The sequence below is a fragment of the Notamacropus eugenii genome, chromosome 6 (genome assembly GCF_028372415.1).
Source record: "Notamacropus eugenii isolate mMacEug1 chromosome 6, mMacEug1.pri_v2, whole genome shotgun sequence".
NCBI lineage: Eukaryota > Metazoa > Chordata > Mammalia > Diprotodontia > Macropodidae > Notamacropus > Notamacropus eugenii.
The window spans coordinates 342,598,710-342,611,023 of record NC_092877.1 but is presented as its reverse complement, the minus strand read 5'-3'; the positions used below and the strand labels follow the sequence as shown (position 1 = coordinate 342,611,023).

At 41.9% G+C, this 12,314-nt stretch overlaps 1 long non-coding RNA gene across 2 annotated transcripts in view; it reads left to right on the top strand.

Moving 5' to 3' along the window:
- LOC140510068 (uncharacterized) overlaps positions 1 to 11,262 on the top strand; it is a 150,963-nt gene extending 139,701 nt beyond the window's left edge. The window contains exons 4-5 of one of the 2 annotated variants that reach the window (XR_011969077.1): positions 372 to 3,745; positions 10,556 to 11,262. This is a non-coding gene — a long non-coding RNA (uncharacterized lncRNA). Of the gene's footprint in view, positions 1 to 371; positions 7,201 to 10,555 lie in introns of those variants that run through there. The other variant, XR_011969076.1, reaches the window with a different exon arrangement.
- The last annotated feature ends 1,052 nt before the right edge of the window (positions 11,263 to 12,314 follow it).

The window sequence follows — 12,314 nt, the reverse complement described above, 5'->3', positions numbered from 1 at the left end:
CTTTGTCACTCGGGTCAAATGAATGGGTCAAATCTGGACGCTTCTGTTTCAACCTGGAAAAATAAGGAACTTAAAAAACAACACCATTTTGGAATGAAGCTAGACTAGTTACACGGTCCCAACACATTACTGTTTTGTCAAGCAAATAGGCAGGCCCACATTTGGTTACAAATATGAGAGCTGAAGAGATTCTGTTCTAACTGCACGGAGAGAGGCAGGGGCCAGGGCCAACTCTCCCCTCCCTCGCCCCCCTCCCCCACCCCGTTTTTCAGATTTAAGAGTATGAAATGACCCTTCAGAGATGGTGGAAGCAAGATGACAAATCCTCAAATTGTGTTAACCTGTTTCTTTTTAAATGTGATCTCTCTTAGGCAGTGTCCTACCACATTATTCTTTCTATGGGAAAAATACCATCATTCCCTTTGACCAGTTTACTCCAAGGAAATTCAGTTGGCAAAATATATATTTTTTATGATGATAAGAGAAGGATTCCTTTGTGATCTTTCTGAAAGAAGTATGCCCCCACAAAGGTTTGTTTTTTCTCTCCTATTTTCTGACTAGCTGTAAACACAAACTATACAGCTTGAAGACTACTTTCTCCAAGGAAATCCTGGGGATTTCAATAAACCTAGGGACCCTGTGAATTTGCCCAGATGACACTTTATCCAGATCCAGTCCTTTAGGGGTCATCCTTTAATCCACTGCTCTCATTTTACATAGGAAGAAACTGAGACCTGTAGATGTGAAGTGCTTAGCTCATGACCACACAGATAGTGGCAGAGCTAGTATTCAAACCCGTCTTCTGACACCAAATTCAGCTCTCCCCACCCTCTGAAACAAAAGGGGTCTGACTGCAGGGTGAGTTGGCTGAGCCTCTTGTGATTGCTGGATAGATCTTGGTGAAAGGAGGGGCAGGGACAGTTACACACCCTCCCATTCTCTCCGGGTGGGAAGGCTGCTTTGCTTGGCTTTGCCACACATGAAATCCTTATTTTAAATCTCATCTTCAGAAAGCCTGTTCTCCAGTGGGCTGGATAAATTGGCCCTTCAATAACAGGAGCCAGATTCCTTTATTCTCCTCACAGAGAAAATTAGGGGTGACAACAGCTTAACTCAGGGGACATAGTGATGTTCAACAGATGCATTAATAATTATAGCCTGAATTAATAAGGGGTACTTTCCATATCTCCCCTCCAAAGACTCCTAGGACGTGTGTGTAGAAAGGGCAACTTCTTAGACATTTCTTACTTGTTGGACTGAGTAGTATTCTGGAGACTGCTTATAGCGCCAGCTCCATAGAGGGTGGGTGCTTCTACCTGTAGGTTAGGGAAAGTACCCCTTGTTCTATAGACTATATATTGTTTAGAGAATGTCTATACATTGTTAGTGTGTGTTCATCCTTCGTTGCCAAAGAAGACCATGCCATCAGAGAAATAATGGCATGACTTGTACTTGGCTTTGTTTTGAGTGAGGGAGGGCTGTGCAGGTCACCAGCCTCACCTCTCCTCCAGAGTCATCTGAATCCAGTGACCAGATATTCCTCAGGATGACTGGAGATGACCCAGGATGAGGCAATTGGGGTTAAGTGACTTGTCCAAAGTCACATAGCTAGTGAATGTCAAGTGTCTGAGGTGAGATTTGAACTCAGGTCCTCTTGACTCCTGCACTGGTGCTCTATCCACTGTACCACCTAACTGCCCCATACATTATTTAGAGAAGGCCAAAACAGCACCCCAATTTTAATTAAAAGGGGATGTTTGGAAATCTACATAATAGGGAGGGATAGACTTTCACTTGGGAGAGACTCACATTTGTATCCCTCCACCAGTACTTCCTAGCTGTGGGAAACTGGACGATTATTTAGTCTCCATGTCTCAATGTGAAATGGGGATAAGACCCATAGCATCTACTTCACTGGGTTGTTGTGAGGAGCACTTTAAGTTGTTTCCTTGTTTTCTATTATTATTTCTCAGGGATATCAATGATTTTGAGAGGTAGATTGTTGGAATATGTAGTGAAGCAGCCTAGGGGCTGAGGAGATTTGGGTTGGGGTTTCACCAGGGACATACCCCAGCTAGGTGATCCCCACTATGTTTTTTATATTTTCCATGTTCTAGGCAACTTTCTTAGAAGTTCTAAGTTGCAGAGCAGGTAACCAGCCTGCATTGGTGGCCTCACTAGAGGTTTCCTACCCAATGAAGTCACAGGGGGTAATCCCTATTCCCTGTACATGATTCCCTGTACATTCATGACTTCCATGGTCTGGACCTACGTCCCTGCACAATTTTTCAACAAAGGGAAGAGTTCTTAAATGTCCCCAAGAAATCATTGCTAAAATGTTCAGACTCCAAAAAGTGAAATGGTCCAGACTATTTCCCTTCCTTTCTTTGCAGAGAACATTCTGGAAAATGGTATTTGGAAGCTAAGCCTGCCAACTTGTGTCTCAGCAGAAAGGTGACAAAAAATAACTCAGGAGTGCCTAAGTCCTGGTCTCCAGAATACTCTCCTGCCAGGCTTTCTCAGTCTTCGCTCCAAACACCTGGCTTTTCAATATAAGATACTGGATGGCCTTATAGAAACTAACCTATCCAGAAATGCATGAACAGCCACTGTATTTGGAAAGAAAACTGTGGTCTTCTAAGACCAGGGCTGCTATTTGCATGATGATCGCTTGCAGTTACAGAGCTTCTTAAGGTCCCTTGAAATGGTCTGGCTGGGGGTTTGGGAGGTAAGAGGGGAGAGCAGTCACACTTTCATTTGCTTGGATAAACTCCACCCCCCTCTGGTTCCTGTCTCCCACTTTCAAAGTACATAAAGAAAATTCTGGAGGCCTAGAACTATTAGCCTTAAATTCTTCCCCTTAATTTAAAAAAAAAAGTTTCTAGAACTTGCCCAGCTGTCCAGGACAGTAAAGCAGAACCTTGTAGTTAATATTCTATTAAGACAGTCAACTTTAGCATTTAGCAACTGAACTTTGTAAAAAGTTTGGGCATTTTGACCTCCTTTCCTTGGAGAGGTAAAGGACCTGGATATAGAATGTTTTCTACATGGTCACACCTGGGTCTGAGGTCAGTCGATTTTGCTCAGCAATCTTTCTTTGCTATAGGATGATAACCTGGAGAAGGATATGTCCGGAACTAAGATATGAAAACAAAAGACATGTATAACACTCAAAAAATGATCATTTAAAAAAAAATTTAGCCCTTTATCATAAGCAAATCACCTGCCTTGACAGGTATGCCTTCTATAGTTTTCTTTTGGGTTCTGATTGTATGGTTTTAATTATTAGTAAGGACATAGATTTGGAGCTAGAATTTTGTGTACTTTGACCAGGTCAGTATCCTTCTGTGAATCTTTATTTTTGCATTTCCCTACTTGAGTACAATTAAAATGAACATCTCTTCTCATTTCCACATATGTGGGAGAGCTTGCCTAATTGTCCTGCAAAGCAGACAGACCCCACAAAGAGTCCTAGGATCAGGACTCCAATGAAGCCTCTGGGACTGAGAAATTCAGCGTTTTTGATTGTAGGATGATGTAGGTGCAAATTAGGAGCTAGTTTTGGGCATGACCAATTTGACATCCTTCTCCTCTAGGACGCCAATATTTTGCAAATTGAAAGAGGGAAGTAGACTAAAGGCTGTTCCCTGGGATATGGAGATGTTCCAGGTTTAAATCCTCCCACCTTGTGGTGTCCATTTCATTAATATAGCTGCCTGATGGTTTAGAATCTTGTAATGTGTGGGTAAGTAACCAGCCTACTCATTTTCAACATGTAAAAATTTTAAAAACTGTCAGTAACAAGTGTTTTCCTACTCCCCCTTTCCTTGCCCCCTTGCCAATGCCTGAGTTACTTTTCAATACTCTTGTCTGAAAAAGAGGGGCTAAGGAACTTCAAGTAATTTAAAGAATGATGGTCCCTAAGAACATTTCTGTTGGAGCAAGAGGGAGTCAATCTGAGGGGTAGTGGTAAGGAAGGTATTTCAGAAATGATTGTGATGAACAGAAGACGTCACAAAAATTTAATTTTAAATTATGGACTGAAGTGGAAAAGGACTCAGTGATCTGCACATGTATAAAAAAACAAAACAACAGTCTAGTTGGTAATGTTTTCTAGCTTCCACCTAGACTTGCCCTGATCAGAGGTTCTTAGCTCACCAAATCATCCCCTAATGTTTAAATGGTAAGGGCATATGATGGAAAATGGATTTGGACAATAATTTTTTCCATGTTTCCACAAAATTTGGGATTAATTAAAACTGATCATTGGTTTTCATTTCAGCCCACCATGAACAGAAAGGCAAATGGGCTCTTTAGCAACCCCAAAGGAGTCTTATCTCCTTGCTGTGTGCCACTTACCTAGAAATGTGTAGGATTATTTTGGAAACTTTGCTGTACATGGCATTGGTCTGATCCAGTGATCAGATTCCTCAGAATTTCCTTTTTCAAAAATATGGTATTATCAAAAAGTTGTTATTGCCATACGTTTTGTAGCAATTCGTTGTGACAAGCAGTTATTAAGCTCTGGGCTTTGTGGATAGGGGATAGAGACTAGACCTGCACATTCACTGACATGGGGAGCTCAGCTAGGTGGTAAGATGGACAGAATGCTGGACTTGGAGTCAGGAAAACCTGAGTTCAAATCTGACTTCAGACACTTACTAGCTATGTGGTCCTGGGCAAGTCATTTAATCTCTGCCTCAGCTTCCTCATCTGTAAAAAGGGGGTAATAAACCTTAAGCTGTTTGTAAATCTAAAAGTGCTCTTAGAAGTGTGAGTTATCATTATTGTGATTAAGACTCAATCCTCTGTAGGCTTTGAGTCTCTTCAGCCAAAGGTCCACTTGCTTGTCAGTGTGTTAGCCTTGCAGGGGGCTTAAGTTCACAGTACAATGGATTCCTTTAATAATTCCTGCAGCTGGGCTTTTCTTGCAGCTCAAAAAGGGACAAATCTGACCCTAAGAAAACTACAAAATATATTAGAGTGAGTCATAACCTTCCTGGAATATGAAAACCTGTGGGTGGGAAAGAAATTGGCACTTCCCTCCTGTCCTTTCCCCCCACTGGGAATAGAGCTTAAAGAGATTCAGTACAATGGCCCAAAAAGCCAAGCGGGCTATCAACAGACCTTTATTGAGGGGCTGCTCAGAGCCAGACATTGTGCCAAGGACTCAGGACAGTAGGACAAAAGTGAAAACCTAGTGGCCTCTCTTCTATGGAGGAGAAAATGCATGGAGAGATAAAGGAGGGAACGGGGAGAGGAGAAGAGAGATGATGGATAGAGAGAGACATAAATAGAGAGATGATGGATAGATAAATGATAGACAGACAGATAGATAGATAGATAGATAGATAGATAGATAGATAGATAGATAGATAGATGACCATTTGAATATAGTTTGGATGGATATGGTTTGGCTGGATAGATAGTTGATGGATAGAGGTAAATATATGAGAGAGACAGAGAGAGAGAAAAAGAGAAAGAATAGGTAGCATGAGGTAGAGGAAAGAGTATTGGACCTGTGCTCTGGTCCCAACTTTGCTACCTACTGCCAGCATAACATTGAGCATGTCCTACAGGTTTAGAACCATGGATTTTGAGCTAGCAAGGATCATAGAGATCCTCTGATCTAACCCCTTCATTTTATTTACCAATTCCTTTATTTTATTTTTTTGACCCCCTTATTTTTCTGAGAGGAAATTGAGTTCCAGTGAGAGGGAGTGACATTCCCAGCTAGGTAGAGCCAAGTTTTTAAACCAAGGCTTCTGACTCCATCGCTATTTGTATTGCACCCCTTTCCCTAGACCTCAGTTCCCTCCTGTGTCAAATGAGGGAGGAGCTGACACTACATGATCTCTGCCACTGATACGGCATGGTATCTCCCAACTCCCAAAGTCTCTGATGGTAAGACCTTGCCACATCAGGGTGCTGCTCAAAGCATTTTCATATCCCTCATTCATTTGATTGCATCTGCAGCCCTGGGAGATTCTACCCAGAGAAAGAATTATTATTAGCATTTTACAGATGACAAAACTGATAAGCATGAGATCACTTGTTCCTCCCAATAAAGAGAAGGCAAGATCAGGTTGTATGCTACATAAAGTTTCACTGGGGAGAAAGGAAAGGGAGAAAAGACTGGAACGGTGAATGCATACATATATTAGTTTTACTTTGTGAACATTTGAAATACCAGCAATAATTAGAACATATCAGAAACATAGGCTCAGTTGGATTTTAAATGTTATGAGTATCTGAGAAACAACTGTATAACTTGCTCTTTTTATTATTGGGGGAGAGTAAAAAAAGATGAGCACATTATTTTCAGTACTAGTTTTTTTAGTCTAAAATTATACGTACAATTCAGTAGAAGTACAAAATAAGTCAGTTGTGCAAAAACTGGGGGAAACCCAAATTTTGAAGAAAAAACACATTTTTTGGAGCCTTTACACATGGAATGGCATTGGTTAACAGACTGATCAAACTCTGTTAAATAATATTAAGATAATTAGACACTATTTAACTGTGGATCCCCATAAAAGTCGGCCATGATGAATTTAGGTCATTGTGGTATTGGAACAAAACCTCCATTTAGAATGTTGTGGAGCCTCGGCCAAGCACACTCCTCCCTCCCTTAGACATAGGGCTACTGTAGCAGACTCCAAAAAGCTTAAGTTCATTGTGCTAATATCCTTTTAATAACTGCTTCCCCCCTCCACTTATTCCAGAGATAAACAGAATCCAAGTATAGTGGAGGCCATTTTCTGTTGACTTTTTATTGCTAGCTTTTGCCAGGAAGAGCTGGGTTCAAATTCTACTTCGGTAACTTACTAGCCATGTGACGCCTGAGCAAATCACTTAAATTTCCTCAGTTCCAGTTTCAGGGTTCTTGATGCAATGTTTGTTGACCCATTTTAGTGATTTGCCCATGATGATGCATCTAGTGGGTGCCAGAGGAAGGGCTTTGAGTTTTTCTGACTAAAAGGGCAAGTCTCCAGCAAACTTCTTTGTCTCTTCATATAAAATAAAGCTTTTAAAGTGACCTCATTTTTCTCATAGTTTTTGATGCAGTGCATATAGAAATGGTCTGGGAATAAATCAGTCCTGCAAATTATTTGATATTTAATGCTCTGCAAACCATTACTAAGGTGTCTCAAATGACTGCTTGTTGTCACTGAATAAAATTATTGAGATGTAAGCTGATCTACAGACTTTGGGAAACTTGAGTAGCAGAGAGAACAAAGATAAGGCACAGACCTCACCTTATTCGCCCCATTATTTTAACTTTTTCTGCTTGATATCCAAAACTTTTCATTCTGTGTAGTTTTTAGATTATGAGTATGCAATGTGGTAACATTCACTTTAAAAAACAAACCTCATCCTTCATTTTTACGAATTTTAAAAATAAAAGATTCTTTTTTTGTTTATTTTAATTTATTTTTTAAAATCAGTGCTATATCCTGGCAACTGAGAGCAACGTCTGTTTGATAGTGGTTTAGTTCCTGACTAGCTGAATTCTCAAGGCTAGTTTGGGGTTCATATTTTCAGGACCGGATTTTGTTGTCTGTTAATCTAAAAAGGATGACAGCTTCTGGTGTGTGATTCTAGCGATCTGATAAGGTTTTCTGTTCCTCTTCTGTCAAATGGTCTTCACTGAATTCTGCTTTTTGAGAAGAAGGTACATGGATGAATTTCTGCCCTTCTGATGGGAGAACTTGGCAGAAGAGATGGGCAGAGTTTCATCAAAGCTGCAATCCCTTTAGAGAAACTATTGAAAGTGGGGGAGGGGACTTCGACCTCTCAGACTTCGGAGTCCTGAAAAGAGTCCCTCCACTGCTTTTTCCCAAGTGCCACATTTCTTGGCTAGTCCCAAGTCCCTCTAGTTTTCACTTTGTGCTTTCCTATCTTTTGGTCGTTCCCCATGAGCTATGATAACATATAAGGAGCTTATAGAAATACTTATCGAAATCAGCCGGACACAATGCAACACTTTCCCTCACGATGACAAGCGCCCCTAATTATGAATGACAAGTCATAAATTATGTTTAAACTGGATTTTCCACTGCAGATACTCCTCCTGCCACCCAGACAGCCTTATAAAGTTGCATTTGTGGCCTTAATCCCACTTGGATGGGTGCCCCACTGCCTGCACTTTCCACCGCTCTGGTCCTTGCGGCTCCTCCAACAAGTGAACAATCATTGTTTCTGTACCTTATTAGGCCAGAGAGCCGAGCGGCTAGTGATGACATCGGCAGGCCCCGCAGGCAGGATTCTGGGCAGACCCAGCCAACCTCCAACAAACCCCTTTTTATCCTCCTGTTTCTAGGAAGAATTATGATGGTGGTGCCCTGCTGCTGATCAGTCAAATCTGTGGTAGGCCTAGAGATAAGTCCTGTAAGGGTGGTGTACTGTAAGACAGCAGCTCCCATTCATTAGGAGTTTGTGGGTAATAAACCACCAAAAAGAGAGAGGGAGAGAGGCAGCTGCAGAATCCAGGCACAAACAACACAACCCATTCTTAGGAGCCAAAACTTTCTAATTTGCTGCTGGGCAGCCCTGCTCGGTGCCATCCTTCCTTCTCCCCCTGCAGTGCCCTCGATATATTTAGAGTGGGACTCTGAAGTCCAAGACCCTTCTTCTCTGCCCGCTCCCCATCCCCCAAAGAAAAATTGCACCTAACAAGAGAAAGGGGGAAATACGCGACAACCACTGCAGCCCTTGGCACTGGACTACGCGGCCTTTCATTCCTGCTAATTAACTTTTTAAAAACCCCAGAGATCTGAATTCGCGTTGAACGAGGTTTTTGAGGACCGATTCCGTGAGGATGGTATCACCTTCCTTAGGTCCTGGGAGAGCCCCTGGGGGCTGTTTTCCATCGACCGTGGATTTAATCTCCTTGCTAATATCTTTTTTTCAGGCAACAACAAATTTAAATAAGTAGCAAAGAGAATTTGCGGGGAGGAAGGAAATAGAAAAAGACTGCGGAGACTTTATTTTCTGTGATGGAACCGGGGGGGGGGGGGGGGGGGGGAGAATCACCAAGTTATAGAACAGAGCAAGGATAGCAAGCCAAACACTTCTCTGGGGAGGCAATTCCAGTTCGTCGATATCATTTGGAAAAGGTTTACTAAGTACCTGCTGTGCCCGAAACTACTTCGGCACCCGGGTAACGGAGACAAAAAATCGGAGAGACCCTACCTTCCGGGAGTTTATGGTCTTCTTAGGGGAAGACAACGTGTAAACAGATTTATCCATTCAAACAGAATTTGTTAACTCCCTATTTAACGTGCCAGGCACTGAGCTGGGCATTGGAGATACAAAAACAGTTCCCATATCAGTTTCATTGATACAAGATCTCCGAGGCATAGTGTTAGGAGAAACCATTTCAATTCCAGTGCAGGATGAGCTTAAGTTTTATTTATGCAACACTGTTCCTGAAAGAGATGTACGGGTAGACGTTTGCGGGGGGGGGGGGGGGGGGGGGGGGGGGGAGCAAGTGACAGGGAGATACGTAGAAGATTAGCCCTGAAGTTAGTACTAGTTGTTTGTGCTTTCTCGAAGAAGACAGTGCCATCAGGGATGTGATGCCATGACATACAAGTGAATTGGAAAGGGGAGTCAGGAAGACCTAAGCTGAAATCCTGCCTCTGAAACTGGCTAGCTGTTCCTTCATATGGAAGTTAATTTTTCTTGCTGAACCTCAGTTTCCTAATCTGAAAAATGATGATGACATCTGTAATGTCTTCCTCACAGAGGGTGTTATGAGCTTCAAATCAGAAAATTATTCGAGGACTTTGCAAAATTTAAAGTGCTACAAAAATGCCAATTATTCATTTGTTAAAACCATTTAATGTGCTTTTTAAAAAAATGCCGTCAGTTTTTAAAAATAAACTTTTTTTCCATTCCTTAAACTGGTGTAAAGGAATCCCAACCTGACCTCTGTGTGCGCGCTCTTGTATCTTCCCTCATCTCCTGTCTCTTTTCCATCTTATTTCTCTCCTCTCTCTCTATCTGTACTCCCCCCCACTTCCCTACACCGACTCTCCCTCTGTCTCTCTCCTTTTTCTCTCGCAGTCTCCCTCTCTGTCTCTGTCTCTCTCTGTGCCTTTGTCGGTCTCTCTCGCTCTCTCTCGCTCTCTCTCTCTCTCGCTCTCTCTCTCTCTCTTTCGCTCTCTCTCTCGCTCTCTCGCTCTCGCTCTCTCTCGCCCCTCCTCTCAGAAGCTACTGAGATGGAATATTGATTCTAAAAACCAGGTGTTTTGTTGTGTTTTTTTTTTACAATTTTTTTTTTACATGTTTTGGGTTTCCTTTACTAAGTAGGGGATCCAAATGTGGGGCAGTTGGGGGATTGTCCGTGGCCAACTGGAACGCATTCCACTGGTTTTGGAATTCCTGCAGGTGTTTCCCAAGCAAAAGCCTCTTTCAGAGAGTACCATCTGCATGTGTCATGTGCCCACCGACTCCCTCCCCTCCCAGCTGGGGGCGTGGGGGAGGTTGTTTGTTTGTTTGCCTGATTGACATGGAATGATCAGGACCCTTGGTCCATTGCTTCCAACAGAGTCCTTCTGAGTTCTGGAGCTCCCCGCAGATCCACTTGCCTGAATTGTCCACGATTCCTCTCAAATGTTTCCTTCTCATGCTCTTCTGGCTTTTGAGGTGGCCTCTGCTGCTTTTCAAGCTTCTCAATTTGTCAGTGACATTGATTCAAACCATACGTTGTGCTACGTTGGTGTTTTTCCACAGAACAATACAACCGAAAAAGTGTTCATAGCCCTGACGGTATATCCTTTTAGCGGACTGTGCTATTTAAATAAACATTAGACCATAGTATGTATGGAGTGTAAATTTTGAATTTGGTGAGGAACCAGGGGATGTTTGGAAATCTCACTTAAGAAGCAGGTTTTTTCCAATTTTAAATAATTTCTAAATGAAAAAAAAAAGTTTCTACCATGTTTTCTCCAGTTGTTTTTGAAGCCATTACCCCCTTTCACAGAAGACGTTCTTTGTTTTTTTTCCTCTAAACATGTCTATAAACACCCAGTGGCACTGTGCCGCAGAAGCCCAGTAAACATACTCAAAAGTGATTTTTGTTCTCTTGTCCTTGTTGATCAGAAAATACACGATGAATTTCCTCTTAAAAAGTTAAATCATTTTAAAATGAGCTTCTTAGGAAAGCCCAGTCTTTTTAGGACCTGCAGAATAAAAAATCAGAGGGTCTTCATTAAACTAACTACCTCTGCTCCTCACCCGACTGGAAAACCCCAGGCAAGACTTTCTTATGCCTCAGTTTCCATATCAATGAAATGGAAAGGATGGGGCTCACTCCCTTCCTACTTCCTAGGAGGGTGGAGGACTTATAAAGATTAGGAATCCTTACTAAGTGCTACGCAAGTTGAAAAGTCTGAAGGAATCAGATAACTGCACTATTTATGCTTCCTCCAATTCATTAAACATCTTCCCAAAAGTCTCTCTTTGTTACTTCATCTTGGGATTGAAGTGGCCCAGGGCTTCCAAAGGCAGGACCAATGAAACAAGATCTGGCAGGTTTTACCAAGTTTTGAATCTAGTTGAAAGAACTTCTGAGGGGGGGGGGAGGGAGAGGAGCAGCTAGGTAGCACACTAGATAGAGCCTTGGCGTCAAGAAGATCCGAGTTCAAATTCTGCCTCAGACACTCACTAGCTGTGTGACCCTGCCAAGTCACTCAATCTCATTGCCTCCCACAAAACAACAACAAGAAGAACTTCTGGTATCTGATACCTGAGAATCAGTTTGACTTAAGAGTCCATCACTTCCTTCAATAGCAGCTGTCAATAAATGGTACCTAGAGCTAATATGGATTTAGAAAGCACCCTTATTTACAAAACATTTTAGAGCATCACAGAAGATAATGAAAATCAGTTCTGGGGAGGGAGTAAGGGTGGGTGTAGGGAAAAGATAATCCAGTAAAGAGCTTGGTATTTGACCTTACTTAGCCAGATCGTCTTGAAAGCTCTAGTAAGGAACTGGAAGGAGGATAACAAATTGATATTCAACTGAACAGATCTGCTGGTTTTTCTATAGTATTTTCTCTGTGATAATTATGTAGCTAATGCATTTAGATTCTACCTCCTCATTGCTTTTTGTGGGACAAACAGTAGTGACTTTAGAAGGTTCTGAGAGCATTTTCTTCCAAGACAAGACATCTATGCAGAAGACAATACCATTTTAGCAATATTCTGGGATTATTTTTTGAGCTACTTCTAAAAGGGAAGGATTTTAAATATATAGAAAATATTAAGAGGAATATTAGGGAAAGGAATTGGACCTTAGATTTCAC